This window comes from Macrotis lagotis, chromosome 8, assembly GCF_037893015.1.
Source record: "Macrotis lagotis isolate mMagLag1 chromosome 8, bilby.v1.9.chrom.fasta, whole genome shotgun sequence".
Taxonomy (NCBI): Eukaryota; Metazoa; Chordata; class Mammalia; order Peramelemorphia; family Peramelidae; genus Macrotis; species Macrotis lagotis.
In genome coordinates this window covers 19,771,900-19,777,899 of record NC_133665.1, presented here as the reverse complement: position 1 = coordinate 19,777,899, position 6,000 = coordinate 19,771,900, and the positions used below count along the sequence as shown (strand labels likewise).

The following is a 6,000-nucleotide window of genomic DNA, read 5'->3' as shown; positions in this document are numbered from 1 at the left end:
TCTATATAGAGAGGCTGGAGAAGCAGAGGGGATTTGGGACTGCCCCAGCTGCGAACTGTGCAGGATCCGAATTCTCCAGCTCCTTCTCCGCTTCCCCCCATCGAATATCTGTAAGTAGTGACCTACGGGGGTCCGAAGGGAGTGGGGAATGGGGGTGGGGGTAGGAAACCGGCACCAGGTGTCATCCTTCCTCTGTCGCTCAAGATCCAGGGTTGAGGACCTGCTATAACATGCTTCTAATAAGGAGGATATTAATGTAACTTTAGGGGAACTTTTTAGTTATGGTCAAAATAATAGTGTTCACAGGAATTGACTTTATGTGGAAAAAAAAATCGCTTTGCCAAAATCTCAAAGCATCATCATGCATCTTCAGTGTGATCCTGTTAATCCTTTTTAAAAACTAGAATGGAGTCATTTCAACATCCACAGACAAATAGAATATACCATCAATTTTATACAAGAGAGTTTGCAACTCCTGGGCAACCAGTAATGAAAGTTAGTCACTCAAGTTCCTTAAGTCTATTATCAAGTATATTTATTTATACAGCTCATTTTTCTCCCAGGCTGTTTTACTATCTATGTCAATCTCAGTTTATGCACCTTCCAAAGCATTTTGATACTTAAGGACATAACTCAAGGCAACACTTTTTAAGTAGGACCTCTCTCCGTCCCCCCCCCAAAAAAAAAATCCAGGACTATGAAATTCATGTAGTTTTGATTACAGAGTTCTGATATTTATGTTAAATTGCAAAATGGGGGAATGTTAGAGAGAGAGGAGCCAGGCCATACAGAGTTATACCTCTCTTGTGTGTTTTAAATGCCGTTTACAATATATTTTTTTTCAATGTGAATGAGTTCTAAGACATGGCTAAAAGATGTCAACAGATGGCAGTATGTAAAAGTTTCTTGAGTACCTCAGAATAAAAATGCACCCTTTCTTTTTATAGGACTGTTTTACTCTCCCACTCAGGGATTAATGGAGAAAAGCCTAAAATCCAAGTGGTTCTTGTCTATTAAATAACTCATTTTTTTGAGTGTATGATATGTACTGGTAAACATCTCTTTGAGGAGAAAAATAAATGAACTTTCTGTGATTATCAGAAGTCTGGGTACTTTTCCAGAGGAGCATTCTTTTCTCAGTTTGAGAGTAGAAACAAACTAGAAATTTTAGACAATAGAGGTGGAATCTGCCTTTACTCCTATGAAACCTTTCAATATGCTGTCAAAGCTGGTAATCTCAGTAATATTCATTTTATATCACTTAAATAAACATATCCAGATATATCTTCTCTTAAGAACTGCTATGTTACAATTTGTAGGTAGTTTTTTTAGTTATCATGGCTCAGAGAACTCATCTAATGAATACTTGCAGCATGCAAGTATTATTAGCATAATTCCTTGCACATAGGTTCTCAATAAATATTTGTTGAATGGATGAGTGAGTGAATAAATGACAGTCTGAAATACTAGCTGTCAGAGATTTCTTAGTTTTCTTTCCTACATGCAAATGTCGTAATTTTTTTCCATGTAAAGCCCTGTGTTTTTTTTATTATCACTTGGAAATAGGCGTGTTATTCCCTACAAGGTATTTGTTTTGAATTTGTTATCATTACATTTCTGTGGAACAGCTAGTATTGAGGAGAACATATCCTTTTATGGTAGCGTTCATATGTTGAACACCCAGAGTCCTTTTCAAATTATTCATACTTGCTAGTTATGAATCAAAGAATTTATCTTTCCATACCCTGTTCCTTTATGAGATGAAGAGATTGTTGGGAAATAATGCTGTTTAACTAATTTTAATCACAATTCTGGAGGAAAGAGTACTTTTAGTCCCATTATTTAAAAAGACCAAACTTATTTGTGTGAGGGTGTGTCAAAATGGTTCCACTCTCCATAGGTTATAAAGCCTCAACAGGTGTCCTTGACTTTATATATAAAGTCTGTATTTTAAATGTACAAAACCCTTAGAATTTCAGAACCAAAAGAGAACTTGGAGATCACCCACTTTAACTTCTATTTTACAGACAGGGAAACTGATTCAAGGAAATATATTGTTTCAAGGCTTTTCCTTGAATTTATCTTTTTGTCAAATTTAATGAAATATTAGTGTGTTCTGAGCTAGAAACTATATCAAGTGATATAGCATAGAAACTTCACATTTCAAGTTTTACTGGGATTATTCAGAAACTTCACTCCATTAGAAGAGGATAGGAAATCAGATTTATTGGCACACAATTGTATCTCTCCTTTTCTTCCCTTATCCTTACTGAAAAAAATCATTTAATAATCTTGATCAGTACTTTGAGGAAAGATAAACTTTCAAGAAGGCCACACAAGAATTTTCATATGGAAACAGGAGAAATGATTTTTGAAAATTCAAGAGTTGTTCATTAATTCTGAAAGATAAAAACCAGTAGGATGTCATTTATCTGGTATTTCTATGATTAGTTTCAAGGCAGTGTTGATTCTGAGGTACAGATTTCCCTGGATTCTAAGATTGATAGTGGGTTACTCGAGGATTTGCTCTTTAACACAAATAGACTGACATTTTAGGGAAATCTTCCCCTTAGAGTCCAGACTAAAAACACAGCAAATAGATAGATATAGAATCCCATGCTTGGGATTTCAAAAGGTCATTGTGTCCATCTTTCTCCCTATAGGCAGACTGGCATCCCAGGCAGATGGCTTTCTATCTCTTTGGAATTCTTTTATTTTTTTTAAGTGCCATGCCTAATCTGGAAGATAAAAGAAGATAGCCAGAAAATTCCAAGTGTCTTTGTATACAAGTAGATCTCTACACCTCCTGGTAACTAATAAAATTCATTTGAAAAAAGAAATAGATTTCACTGATGAGAATAATTTCCATTTTAGGTCATTTAAATACTCAGATAAGGTTTGAGAGGGCAGGAAACCTGCTTGTTGGGAGAAAATGATTTGAGGAAACCCATAATTCCTTTTTGCAAAGTAAAACTCTCCCTTATCTCTTTTCTCTTTTTTGTGAAAGCTGGAATTTACCCTGGCAACCTACTCTCTCTTCTTCAAAAGAGATAAAAATCTTATCTAGGATCTTGAGGAACTAAAAATAAGGAAGGACCACTGGAGCACACTCTCTTCTCTCTTCTTTCCAGGGGTCAGGATTCTTAGATATACACTACTTGTTCCATTTGATCTTTTCTGAGATTGCTGAAGGGAACTATTAGTTGGGTTCTGCCACTACAGGAAACTCTGCTTGGAGATGTACATGTAAAGAATTTTGTCAGCTTAGTCTCTGGAAGTAGATATACCCAACCTCATAAAAATCATATGCTATCCAAATAATTAAATTAATAATTATAGCTATTAAATGAAAATATAATTAAATTATTAATAATAGATAATTAAATTTCATGTTTGTGGCCCTTTGAGACCACTCATAGTTAATGAATATTATTACTGCCTTTCCTTTGGGTCTTTCTCCAGATTCTACCTTTAAATGGGAGAATTGAGGAATTCAGAGCTGATATTTCCAACTCATTCACTGTTGACTTCTTATGATTTCAGAGGTGGTTCATATTCAGAGACTCTTAGCTCCAATTCCAGATAACTATTGACATCCCTAGTTAATGGGTGTCATTTTGGAGAAAAATATGTCTCTTCATATGGCTGGGTCTTGTTTTCCTCATAATCAAAATGAAGGGACTGGATTAGGGGATTTCAAAAGTCCCTTTGATTTGTGTGAGCCTGTACAGAAAATATTCTACCTAAAATGTTCAAATATGGCTCAGAGAATACTAAAATTATCAGGGAAAGGACTCAAAGCCTTAGGTTTGTTTTTACTTGTTTCTTTGTTAATGCTCAGAGAATAAGATTTTTACCAAAAGTCTCTACTGGAAAATAAAGTTCATTCAAAACCAATTTCCTTAAAATCCCAAATCCCAAACTCTTGGACATTCTCTGTTGGTGTGCTTTAAGCACTTGTTACACAGACTAATGAGCAATTTTTAAAAAACTAATGATGGAGATAAAGAACTCATAAATAAGTAATTGGCCAGGATAACAGGATCAACCCTTGAGGAAAGCCACCTGTTTATTTGAGTTTAAAGTTTTCATGGTCTATGGATTTTAATTAAATTCAACAAATATTTATTATCTGCTATATAGAAGGCACTGTGTTAAACTCTAGGAATACAAAACCCCAAAAGCACCCCCTCCAAAAAAAATTAACCCAAAAATCTGTTCTTGCCCTCAAGGAGTTTATATTCTAGCAGAGGGAAATAATAGGTAAAACTTAATGCAGTCCTTAAGGTTTTCATAGTGCTTTACATAAATAGCACTTTATGTTGAATCTCAAAACAATCCTGTGAGGCGAGTACTGCAAGTATTTTTATTCCCATTTTACAGATGAAGAAGCCATGACTCAGGAAGGGCTAAGTACTTTACTGAGTCCTACAGCTGTTAAGAGTCCAAGATAGGATTCAAAGGCAGGTCTCCTGATTGCAAATCCACCACTCTTGGCATTTCACCTGCTAACTTACATTCAAGGGCTCTCAGATACAGTTCATTTGAACGTGATAGATTGATGTAATTCAATCATTCACTTAGCAGTTCTTTGTAAAAGAGTTTTGATCTAGCCTTCATATCATCCTGCATAGAAGATCTGAGATAGTACAAGTCCTTAGATGTAGTGGAGGGAGGGTTTGCTAAGACTGTAAAGAGATAGGTGGTGAAGTCTCTAGGAGATAAAATGAACCAGGGTTCTGTTTCTGGTCAGAAGGAGCTCAGTCACCATTTGGGCAGCTAAGGTTGTTTGGGTGTTGAAGGCAGTATTCTTTTCAAGTACTGGCTCATCAGCAATGGAGCTTTGATCTTTCTCCTAAGGGAAAGAACATTCTTTCCTTCCTTTCTTCATTTCTTTCTTTCTCTTTCTTTTCCTCCCTCCCTCCCTTCTTTTCTCCTTCCTTCCCTTCCTCCCTCCCTTCCTCCCTCCCTCCCTCCCTTCCTTCCTTCCTTCCTTCCTTCCTTCCTTCCTTCCTTCCTTCCTTCCTTGCTATCAAGTTCAAGGACTTAGATATAGAGCAACAAGACATGTTTAATTTTATTTCAGTTATCTCAAAGGCTAATACTTCAAACTTTCCTATAGCTTCAAGTACAACTGAGGTTGTCCTCTCTCAGGGTTCATCTTTGCCTGCACCAATTTTGTTTGCATATAACTCATTCATTACTCCCAAATTTGGAAATCTAAACTGCAGGCAATATTTTGCAATATCTAACCTGTCTAGGTCTTTGTTCATACATCTGCCAGGACTTTTTCAATTTGTGTGCTTACCTTTCTTTAGAAGAGGTGTTCTTGTGTTCTTTGTCATCATGGACCCTTTGGGAAATGGACCCCTTCTCAGAATAATATTTTAAATTCAGAAAAAGAAATAACATAAAATTCCAAAGGAATTAATATATTTAAGTATAGTATCAAATAAATATGCATATGTACATATATGTATTTGTGTATATATGTATATACATATATAAGCACATATTTAAAAGTATATTAAAAGCAAGTTTAGGGGCAGCTAGGTAGCACAGTAGATAAAGCACCAGCTCTGGAGTCAGGAGGACCTGAGTTCAAATTTGACCTCAGACACTTAATAATTACTTAGCTGTATGACCTTGGGCAAGTCACTTAACCCCATTGCCTTGCCAAAAAAAAAATAAGTTTACTGATGATGGGTTAAAAATTCCTGCTAGAGAATGATTTAGAGATCTGCAACCCAAAGGGATCTGCAAGGCCATCCACTCCACAACTTTCATTTCATAGTTGAGGAATCTGAGGGCCTTGGAAGTTAGTGACTTGCCAAAAGTTATGAAGGTAAAATACATAGAAAAGGCAGAATATGAACCAAGGTCCTCTGACTCCCTTATTTCTATTTCATTGTTTCTTACAATGTACAAGTTGAGCACTTGAAGAGCCTTCTTGAGAAGGAGCGTGGCTGGAGTCAGTTCTGACTTGAGAGGACCCATTGT

General features: G+C 36.0%; 1 protein-coding gene across 3 annotated transcripts in view; it reads left to right on the top strand.

Moving 5' to 3' along the window:
* MYH11 (myosin heavy chain 11) overlaps positions 1-6,000 on the top strand; it is a 137,803-nt gene continuing 131,803 nt past the window's right edge. For all 3 annotated transcript variants that reach the window (XM_074196483.1, XM_074196482.1, XM_074196484.1), the window contains exon 1: positions 1-110. The gene's annotated coding sequence lies outside the window, so the exon portion shown is untranslated. The remainder of the gene's footprint in view (positions 111-6,000) is intronic.